Source organism: Monodelphis domestica, chromosome 6 (genome assembly GCF_027887165.1).
Source record: "Monodelphis domestica isolate mMonDom1 chromosome 6, mMonDom1.pri, whole genome shotgun sequence".
Taxonomy (NCBI): domain Eukaryota; kingdom Metazoa; phylum Chordata; class Mammalia; order Didelphimorphia; family Didelphidae; genus Monodelphis; species Monodelphis domestica.
In genome coordinates, this window is record NC_077232.1 from 10,288,559 (window position 1) to 10,295,395 (window position 6,837).

Sequence of the window (6,837 nt, forward strand, 5' to 3'; positions counted from 1 at the left end):
GCTTAAGGGCAGAGATGCCCAGTCACCCGGTATAGGCTTTCTCCTTCTTAAGATATGCCTGCTGCGTTAGTTCCCCAGGATCAGTTTTGCCTTCTATCCCTAGAATCCTGAGATCAGAACTCCCTGGCCCAGTTACTCCAGTATGTGCCTGTCCTTAAAGCCCATCCCTTTCCCAAGCATACCCAGAAAGGTCAGCATGGGCAAAGGCGCTGAATCTGGAGTCAAGATGTCCTGGGTTCTCAAGGGCAGGAATACCAGAAGACCTGAGGAGATGAGAGTTAACCTCCCAGTTTTCTACACCAATTAGGAATGTCATTAGCAAGGAACAGTGGTAGAGACCTGGGCCAGTTGGGTCAGTCAACTAGAATGAAGTGCCTACTGTGTGCCAGGCACTGCAGTAAGTGATCCCTGGGGATACAAAGAAATCCCCAGCTCTCTAATAGCTCACACTGTAGTTAGAATGAGCTTTGACTCCAGGTGAATTGATTTGGGATTCACCCACAGGGTCTTGGGGCAAAAAGAGGGCAAATGTTATTTTTCAGTCTTCATTGGAGAGCCCTGAGACCCCAGAGCACCTGCTAGCAGAGTGCTCTTAACCTCCTCTGGGTGGTTTCTTCCTGGCCTGCTTTTAACTGCCTTGGGCTTCCTCTAATGGTGGCTATTGGAATACTGGAGGGAGGGAGATTGGTTTGGGTTTTAGTTGAAATTTAGTTTAATTTAGTTTAATTAAAATGACTCTGCCAAGATTCTAACCTGAAGAGAGGCTCAGAATCGAGCTCTGCCACTTCTCTTGGGTCACCTCAAGCAAATTTGATGATGATCTCTGGGTCCCTTCCAGCTGCAAATCTTGGGTCCTCTCAACCTCAACCAAGCCCCAGCTTCCCCTCCCCCTTTTCTCTCAGTGCTCTCAAGACGTGCAGGAAGAACTGGTAGACTGGGCATTCCCTGGTGTGGGAACAGAGGCAGGATGGCCATGGATCAGTATTTCACCCATCCAAGTCCTCCGTGTTTTAATTAGCTCTTGGGTCTGAAGTTAGCTTTTAACCGATGCACTCCATAAATTCATATTTACTATATTCTACCAATGATCCTAGCAAAAGCCGGAGGGCCCCCTGAGGCCTAATCTAGCTTAGGATGGAGAGGCGCATTGCCCATGGCCTGACCCATTGGTGAATTCTTTTGCTATGGAAACCCATTAAAGAAAAACACAAAACATTTCTCAAGAATAGACAGCTCATTAGACTGAGCCTCTTCCCCTATTAAAAGGGGGAGAGGGATACGGGCTGATACAGCCGCGATGACTGAGTCTATTCATGGCAGCCCCTTACTTCAAAGGAATTCTCTTAGCCATATGTGATGTAACCATGACTGGTATAGTCAGAGTGACCAAGGTCTTTTTATCCTAAATTGTACAAGAGCTTCCATTTGTGTTGCCTTTGCTCAGTCATTTTTTGCTTGTCTTACTTTTTGTTACCCCATTTGGGATTTTCTTGGCATTTCCTTTTACAGCTTGTCTGTCAGATGAGGAAACTGAGGTAAACAGGATTGAGTGACTTGCCCAAGGTCACACAACTTGAATGCATCTAAGACCAGATTTGAACCCAAGTTGATGAATCTTCCTGACTCCAGGGAGCCATTTGTGTACCTCCATTATAAAACCACACAGCCCCTAACAGAGGTGGGTACCTGGAACCACTCTATTATTTGTATGAAGCCAGCTTCCTGGTTTCCCAGAACCAGAACAAAGCTGAGCCCTAGGATGGAGATGAAGTGGCATGACTATGTCCTCCTTGTTTGAGTAAGTATCTCTCTGATAATTTACTTGCTTTCAATAAATCCCATAAATCAGCTCAAAAGACTATGAGACTTTATCTCTGTCCCTTAGCCCTGGCTGATACTGACCCAGCAGAGAGAGAAGGGGGCAGAGGGGCCCAAGAATTACATTACCAATCAACCAGAAAACACTGAGTTAATTATTGCTAGTCTAAATGTGAGTCCTTATCTGGTAACCAACTCATAGGCAAACTGCTGGAGGAAGGTTGCAAAAATTTCAACAGCCTCTATGTAAGGCATCCAAGAAGAGCAGAGAAATGGGAATGAAAAGAAGGTGGGCAGCTCATGGGGCAAGGAAGGCCAGTGGCTAGCCCACACGATCCCTCAATATCCGTGTGATGTCAAGAGATTTGGAGGAAAGCCTCAGGCACACTGAGGGGGTTCCCTATGGAAGGTTTCAAGGCGCACATGGATGAGAGTTGCACATGATGAGAAGGCTTGAATGGGTTACAATCTGCACATCGGGGAGATCACAGATCCCATCCCAACATCATATCAACATTACCCAAACAAAGGAGATGTATTCTATTTCAGGAAAACAACAAATGGGGTTTTACTTAAATTCCAGGCACCTCCATTTCAAGATAAAAGCATGGACCATCCAAACTGGAAGGGACCAAAGAACAAAGATTGTCAATAATTAAGGGATCCTTAAAGCATAGACATGGAATGTCAGAGCTGAGAATATTAGTATCATCTACTCCAGCAGTTCTCAAATTTTTGATCTCAAGAATCCTTAATACTTTTTAAAAAACCCTTGTCTTCTATCTTAGAGTTGATATTAAGGGAGACAGCTAGGTAGCTCAGTGGATTAAGAACCAGGCCTAGAGACAAGAGGTCCTAGACTCCAATCTTCATTTGGACACTTCCCAGCTGTGTGACCCTGGGCAAGTCACTGAACCCCCATTGCCTAGCCCTGACCACTCTTCTGCCTTGGAACCAATACACAGTATTGATTCCAAGATGGAAGGTAAGGTTCAAAAAAAATAACTGATATTAAGTATCAGTTCCAAGGCAGAAGAGTAGTAGGGGCTAGGCCCATGATGGAGAACCTATGACACACATGTCAGCACTGACACACGTAATTATTTTCGATAACACATGGCCACATGTGGGCTCAGCGTGCCTCAGGCTGGGAGCCACCAAGGAGCCGAGTACCCACAGCCATGATTGTGGCCATAGCCCAACCTGGGAGGGAGTGGGGAGGGGAGGTTAGGGGGGTGAGTGGTGGGGAGGAGGAACACAGGCTGGGAAGGAGTGCACACTTTGGCAAGCAGGCTGACAGGTGGGAGCTGCTGCTCTCACAGAGCCCCTGGGGCCAGCTAGCTGGGGAGGGGTAGTGGGGAGTGGGGTAGGGCCAGCCTGGGCAGAAAGACTGGGGGGGCTCTGACCCATGTTCAATAGAGGAGTGTCTAGAACCTATTACCAGACACTTTTAGCACCCTGAAAAATATAGCAATGGCTTTACTCACAATTTTTCCCTCTACATACTTTTGTGAGACCTTATTCTCTGCATTAAATAATATCAAAACCAACTAAAGAAACAGATTGACAGATGAAGTTAGTAGTGCTTGCTTGGGCTTGAAGTGTACAAAATACCAGCCTTCAATTGAAGATTTAGCCAATGAAATTCAGCAACAAAAAAGTCACTAATAGGCAAGTTAGTTAAAGAATTCCCCCTCCCCTTCACTTATCTTAGTTCATGGCACCCCACACAAGTTAAATAATATCAAGACCAACAAAAGAAACTGACTGACAGATGAACAAAGAAGTCACTAAGCAGGTAAGTTAAATCATTAGTTTTTTTGTTTATTAAATAGTTATATATTACAATTATACATTTTTGTTATTTAAACTATAAATATCACAAAATTATGTGTTTTTTTCTCGAAATGACACACCACCCGAGTTATTCTCGGTTTTTTGGCAAATTTTGACACATCAAGCTCAAAAGGTTGCCCATCACTGGGCTAGGCAATGGGGATTAAGTGACTTGCCCAGGGTCACACAGCTAAGAAGTGTCTGAAGACAAATTTGAACCCAGGACCTTCCTTTTCCAGGACTCCTTCTCTATCCACTGAACCACCCCAATCCTTTATGCTCTTAAAAATTGTTGAGTCCCCACCAACCCGAGAACTGTTGTTTGTGTGTGTGTTATATCTGTTGATCTTTATTATATCGAAAATTAAAACACCTTAGTATTTATTATGATAAAAATGGCTTTTATGAAAAAAAGTTCTGGGGTCCCCTAAGATACTCAGAATGTGCCATGGAAATTGTCGATCTAATCCATCCGTCTCATCTTAGACATGGGGAAGGCTAGAGAACCCAAACTGAAGCTTGAGGTAATTTGCCCAAGATCTTGCAATAGAACCGACACTCAAACAGGTGTCTTCCAGTTTACCTGGAGCACGTATCCAGTAGGAAATCCATGGCTCCGTTCTGCTAAGGAGGTTCTAGGGGCAGATCTATTCACTAAGAAGGTCTTTAAGGAGCTGAAGTATACACCACATACTGCTCGAAGACCTGGGATTTCAACCATCGGGAAAGAGATTGAATCTTTCTAGAAGCCTGAGTCCCATAAGGCTCTAGTTCAACTGCCTAAATATATTCTACTGAATGGGAGCCCCAGGAAAAAGGGAGAAGGTTTCATGACCATCAATGATCTCCCATTTATGAAGTAATGATAAGACTTATATGAACTTGCCTATCTTCTGCCTGACTTCCATGGGTCCCCAAGAGCAGAGCAACTCCATTTCTATCATGTGTCTTCTTTCCTTATCTTAGGGGACTGCCTCTTCTGAGATGGAAGTAACCAGCTAACCCACGAGACCAGGAGATACCTAAAACCATCCAAGGCTCCAAAGCCTGTGGCAACAGCAGCCAAAGCCTGGGAGGGACCAGCATAACAGCTGGGTGGCCTGCGTGGCTCACGAGCAGGGGGTTGGTCTGTTAGCTGAGACACTGGCTTCCCAAAAGGAAGCAGCCCAAGTGAGCAAAAGAATGACTCATTCATCACTAATGCCACACCCAAAACCAATTTGGTGGGAACTCTTCCAAGAAAGAAATGGATTCTCACACCTATGAGTCACGAGGCACACCTCCATGTCCGTGTTCTATACAAATGCATCTTTCTAGCTTGGTGCTTTGAGTCTGGGCCCATTTCTTCTTTAGAGACCTTCTGGGCATGTGTGTATAAGAGTGGATGTGTGTAAATGTGTGTAAGGGGGAAATGTGCACCCTATACACACACCTAGCATGGGAGGATTATTCTCTACTGTTCTTGGGGTCTAGAACTCTAGAGGAGGGCTCTAGAGGAGGACAATCAGAATGATGGGACTTCTCAAGGTCTCATCTATGAGTATTAGCTGGGAAACTTGGGAAATCTCTCTTGGAGAAGAGAAGTAGAGTGGATTGGAATGGATTGGATTGGAGTCTACCCAGTGTCGGATACTTGGGAATGGAAACATCTCATGTAGCTGAGCCTGCATCCTTGCCCATTCTAGTGATATGTGTGCGCTTTGGTCCCTTGCTGAAGGAACGTGTATAACCAGAAGTTCTTCAGTGCTCCCTTGCTCCCTAGAGGGGGAGAGAGAAGGTTCCAAAAAGGATTGGTTACTAAACCAGGAGAACTATCCTCTCAGTGGACTTAAAAAGGAAAGACTATCCTCTCTTCCTCCCTTTTGAGCACGTTGAGCAAATGGGAAGGGCATCACTCTTCCCTATTCCTGGCCTGCACCCCAGTTAACCTGGAGAACACATCCAGGTGGAAATCCATGGATCAGCTCTGCTAAGCCCCTACCAGCTATGGTGGCTGCTTGTACGTGGTAGAAAGAGACTTTACCGGTCTGGGGGAGCCTGAGATGGAATCTCCCAACTCTAGCTACCTCCTCTGCTTTGTTTCTTTCCCTGAACGTAGCTGATGGGACAGCAACCCTGAGAAATGGACAATTGAGTCTCAGCAGCTGCCTCAGCACTTTAAGAGGGCCGGATGCCCAGCCAGAGGTAATCTCTACAGCAGTTTCTCAGGGAAGAGGATGGCCACTTCCAGGAGAATGCTACAGAAGGAATACGAAAAGGCGAAGAAGGTCCAAGCTGGGAGATCTGTATTTGAACCACAAAGAGAGTAAAGGTCAGAGGACAAGTGAACTGTTTGTTCAGCCATCTTGGTATCAGATCACTGCCCATTGGGACTAATGTCAGCTTTGTATTGGTCCCTGTCTGTTTGGACTGCACAGGCAAAGGCAAAGCCTGTGTGGCTGTACGGTTCACCGTGGCCAGTGAGACCACCTTCCAAATCCATGCTAGGGAGTCCTTGGAAGCTCCCTGCCCTTTGGAAAAATAACTCTGTTTCTCTTGCAATAATCTCCTCCATGGCTAAGCAGGCTTTGGGTTTTGCAAAGCACTTTTCCAATAGCTTTGCTCATTAAAGGTCTTCCCACCCACCTCCTCCTGCTCAGCCCTGAGCTGCCAGGGATGCCTGCCCGGGAAAGTAGATTTGGCCTGCTTACAACCAGACACATTTGAACATGGCATGGGGTGGGGGAGAGGGGAATTGCCAAGGACCCCAGCCCTTCCTCCACCCGCCCACCCACCCAACTGTGGCTTCTCTCTCTGTCCTTCCTGGGAGAAGAGGCAGGGCTGGTTCATCACTCGGTCAACTTCCTGAACATGGCCCTTGGTTAACTTTCCAGTGTCCTTCCTGTTTATCGTTGACTGGGAAGCTAATCCTGTCTTCCCAAAACTCAATGAATCCTGCCAAACAGGTAAACCCCCAGGCCAGGTTTGCCTTGTGCTGAATAACCTGGAATCCTACCTAACTCCCATGAATCCTTGGGGCAGCAATATTATTTCTGGCTTCCAGCCCTATCTGTATTTCCTGGGCCACCTGAGGATGGATTTAGGACATGCAAGATCCTGCAAAAAAGCACTACTTCCCTTTGCCAAACTTTATGGCTCCAATCCTAATTTGGATTGGGATTGAATCCTACATTCAAAGCCTCC

The 6,837-nt window shown here is 46.1% G+C and overlaps 1 long non-coding RNA gene across 1 annotated transcript in view; it reads left to right on the forward strand.

Moving 5' to 3' along the window:
• Positions 1 to 6,278, forward strand: part of LOC103094193 (uncharacterized) — an 11,652-nt gene extending 5,374 nt beyond the window's left edge. The window contains exons 2-3 of the long non-coding RNA XR_469614.2: positions 1,510 to 1,798; positions 4,621 to 6,278. This is a non-coding gene — a long non-coding RNA (uncharacterized LOC103094193). The remainder of the gene's footprint in view (positions 1 to 1,509; positions 1,799 to 4,620) is intronic.
• The last annotated feature ends 559 nt before the right edge of the window (positions 6,279 to 6,837 follow it).